Source organism: Garra rufa, chromosome 1 (genome assembly GCF_049309525.1).
Source record: "Garra rufa chromosome 1, GarRuf1.0, whole genome shotgun sequence".
NCBI lineage: Eukaryota > Metazoa > Chordata > Actinopteri > Cypriniformes > Cyprinidae > Garra > Garra rufa.
In genome coordinates, this window is record NC_133361.1 from 70,228,086 (window position 1) to 70,231,915 (window position 3,830).

General features: G+C 45.6%; 3 non-coding genes across 3 annotated transcripts; all 3 read left to right on the forward strand.

The window, feature by feature from the left end:
* Positions 1-1,509: 1,509 nt before the first annotated feature.
* trnar-ucu (transfer RNA arginine (anticodon UCU)) lies at positions 1,510-1,599 on the forward strand. Its single transcript is given in 2 exon segments — positions 1,510-1,546; positions 1,564-1,599. It is a non-coding gene; the product is annotated as a tRNA-Arg (tRNA).
* Positions 1,600-1,754: 155 nt separating this feature from the next.
* Positions 1,755-1,828, forward strand: trnat-cgu (transfer RNA threonine (anticodon CGU)). Its single transcript has one exon. It is a non-coding gene; the product is annotated as a tRNA-Thr (tRNA).
* Positions 1,829-2,156: 328 nt separating this feature from the next.
* On the forward strand, positions 2,157-2,230 carry trnat-cgu (transfer RNA threonine (anticodon CGU)). Its single transcript has one exon. It is a non-coding gene; the product is annotated as a tRNA-Thr (tRNA).
* The last annotated feature ends 1,600 nt before the right edge of the window (positions 2,231-3,830 follow it).

Genomic DNA, 3,830 nt, shown 5'->3' on the forward strand with positions numbered 1-3,830 from the left:
ATTACTCCAGTAAAAGTAAAAGTACTCCTTTTTCCATTTTACTTGAGTGAAAATACAAAAGTACTACATTTTTTGTGTACTTAAGTAAAAAAGTACTGACATATTTTGCAATTTTATAAAGGCTATAAATTTATATTAGCATATATATTTTTTATAATCCTACTATAAGCCTTGGTTTTTCCCAAAATAACCACTAGCCTATATGGAGTCATGATAGATTTTTGTTGTTGATATGGTCTACGTTGACAATGTTCACTGTGAAGCTTACATTGCATTGTAACGTTACCTGAGAGAAAACTGATTTAACCATCTCATTTTCACCAGTAAGAAAAGTGTTTTAAAGCTTGTTATTTTGCGGAACGGCACAGTTATAAATGATATGAGAATAAGGCCTGAAGTTTGGAAGAAAAATGTAATTATATTTTCATAATATTTTTCTTTTTTCTCAAACATTGTCTGTGGTGTAAAAACACCCCTGGCCAAATGTCCCCAGAGGGCATCACTTCCCACTTTGATAATTACTGTAGTTACCATCTGAACATCACATCTTTTCTTTTCCCTCAGATGTAATCTGTCTAGGTGGTTGATTATAAATATTTGGACTTCATATCTGAAAATTACCTCAACTTAGCACCAGCAAGCTTGTTAGCTAGACAGTTAGCATCAGCTAACAATATTTACTTATTTTCAGTATGGTTATGAATAAACATTTATTTCTGTATACTAGGCTAGTTGATTCAAACAATATAAAAAAGTATACCGTTAATAAACAATATAAAAACAGACGTCACATAGGGTTAAATGCGTAGCATTTTAATAAAACTGTTGAGGTTACAGCAGCGAGGAATAGTTGGTTAAAGCGCCTGTCTAGTAAACAGGAGATCCTGGGTTCGAATCCCAGCGGTGCCTTGCAAATGGCAGCTTGGACCTTTTTGCCCTCCCTTGGACCTGAGGCCCTTACAGTGCCTCTGCCTTTCAAACGACACTGGACACTGCAATTGTGCAGAGACCCGAGGGCCTGTCCTTCCTGCAGAGAGAGAACGCGCTCTCTTACCGTTGGACGGCCACAGACCCGGAAGGTCAGCCTGGGTTTGAATCCGAGCAATGCCTCTGGTTGCGCGCCACAATACAGCCAACGTCGTGCTTTACGGCGAATGGACGGCGAATGGAGACACATAGAAGCTCGAGGACAGCGGGCGGTTTCCCTTGCAAAACTACCCTCTCACCTGCTTTTGAAGGATAGGATCCTAGGCTAACTGGTCCCACCAAGGAGGCGCCGTGGCTTAGCTGGTCAAAGCGCATCCCAGCGGTTTCCTTTCCATCAGTGGCTCTCTCTGGCCTCGTTGTTGGATGGGAGATCCCGACGAGACTCTGTTTTTGAGCCATGCCTAAATTGTGCAAAGACCTGAGGACCTGTCTTTCTGCCCACACAGCGTGCCATTCAGCCGAGCTGGACGGGCACAAATCTGTAAGAAAAGGGCTCAGTGGCCCAGCCTGGCATACCTACAGGGCTCTGTGGCGCAATGGATAGCGCATTGGACTTCTAGACTGCCAGATGAGGCCATTCAAAGGTTGTGGGTTCGAGTCCCACCAGAGTCGCGGCTTTTAGCTTTCTTGTAACTCTCATACTGTGCAGAGTTGCCCTCAGGGAGTAGAAATTTGTAGACATTCTCTTTTATGCGTACCAGCACCTGGCCAGCCTCTGGATGTTTTGACCCTTGGAGTAACCCTTCCGACAGCCTTGCATGCGGTTTGGCGCCGTGGCTTAGTTGGTTAAAGTGCCTGTCTCGTAAACAGGAGATTCTGGGTTCAAATCCCAGCGGTGCCTTGGACACTGCCGAGCTTGTGTTTACCAAAAAACGGACGGCAAATGGGGACACAGAGGAGCTCGAGTTGTGATTTTTGCCATTTTGTTAAGCCCATCATGCGCAATGTTGCAATCGGACAGCAGAAACCATTTGGAGGCCTCCTGTTCTCAGCGTAAATTGATTTAAAGAAAATGTCAATCATATTTAAAAGCTAGCAAAACATGCCCAAGAACCAATTCAGTTGAGGTATGGCAATCACTGTCTTGCATCAAGTGGAGGCAGCAGGACGTACGAAGTGTTTATTCATGCATCGTCTAAGACGCCATCCCCACAATTAGCATGCGGGTTGGCGCCGTGGCTTAGTTGGTTAAAGTGCCTGTCTCGTAAACAGGAGATCCTGGGTTCGAATCCCAGCAGTGCCTTGGACAATTTTCCAGTAAAGCAAGCGCAAGCTTTTCCGATAGCGAGTTGTTAATTTTGCAAACCGCCCCGACTCAGTTGTCGGCAAACGCCTTAAAGCTGTCCAGCGCCTGGTCAGCCAACCCCTGGCCTCTTCTCTGGAAGCCTGGATTGTCTGAGTCGCCCTCCCGTAGGGCGAACGTGCTGCCCGGCTAGTCTAGTAAACAGGAGATCCTGCGTTCGAATCCCAGCGATGCCTTTGGTTGCACGCCACAATACAGCCGAGCTCGTGTTTACCAAAAAACGGACGGCAAAAGGGGACACAGAGGAGCTCGAGGACAGCGGGCAGTTTCTCTTGCAACACTACCCTCTCACCTGCTTTTGAAGGATAGCATTTCAGGCTAACGGGTCTCACTGAGGAGGCACCGTGGCTTAGCAGGTCAAAGTGCCTGTCTTGTAAACAGGCGATCCTGGGTTCCATCCCAGCGGCGCCTTTCCCCCATTGGCTTTCTCTGGCCTCGCTGTTGGATGGGAGACCCCGACGACACGGTATGTTTTTGAACCGTGCCTCAATTGTGCAAAGGCCTGAGGACCTGTCTTTCTGCCCACACAGCGTGCCACTCGGCCGAGTCAAAGCAATGTAGTCAAATCTACTCAGAACCATCACTCTAACTGTTTAGAAGCAGATCTCTTATTCTGGGACTTTGTGGGACTTTCCAAACTCCCTTAAAACTGCAGCTGTTAAAACTGTTACGGATTGGTCAGGTTCTGCACCCACAATCACGCCCCGATCACAGTCACCTGAATTCTGATCATCATGCACCTGCACTCAATCATCATCTCACTACAAGAGCACCTCACACACAGCCATCATTGTCCGGGCTCGTTTGCACGAAGCGGACTCATTGAGCTTCACTCTAAGTGGTCTCAAATCCCTACTAAACTTACCATGATCCTTACCTTCTGATTACTTACCTGTCTTCTCGTCTGTTCTAGTCCAAGTCCAGTCTTTGTTAGGGCTGTCGCGATAACCGCAATATCGCAATACCGCGCTATTGACCTGCATAACCGCAGAGGAATGCAACATCCGCAGCAACCGCGATATTTGCCTGTTTTCTTTTTTCCTAAGGATTTGCCCTTCTCACTTAATGCCTGTGTGCTGAATATTAAATTAATAATAAGTTAGTAATGATAACATAATGTGTCTATTATGAGGCTCAGTAGATATGCACTTAACAAGCCTAAACAGACAGCGAATGAGAGAGAGATCGACTGAGCTTGTGCGATTACCTGCGTCTGTCTTTCAGACCGAGTCAGGTATATATATGAAACTAGCTTGTCATGTCCAAGGAAAGTGAAATCTCTGTCTTAACATCGATGCTCTGCTGGTCAGCAGAGCCTTTAAAAGTGGCGATTAAAGTTAAAATGATTTCAACTTCGTGTTTCATTACGTCTCTCTTTGAATAAATAAGCGTTTTTGAACGTGTAGTTGAATGAACGGTTTAAAGACTTACTCAAAGATAATAGTCTCTTGCCCCCATCTTGTGGCGTAAAAATGAAACTGCACTGACTGACAGCTCGCCTAGAACACGCAGGTGAAATACTGACAGAAAGTCTCTTGTC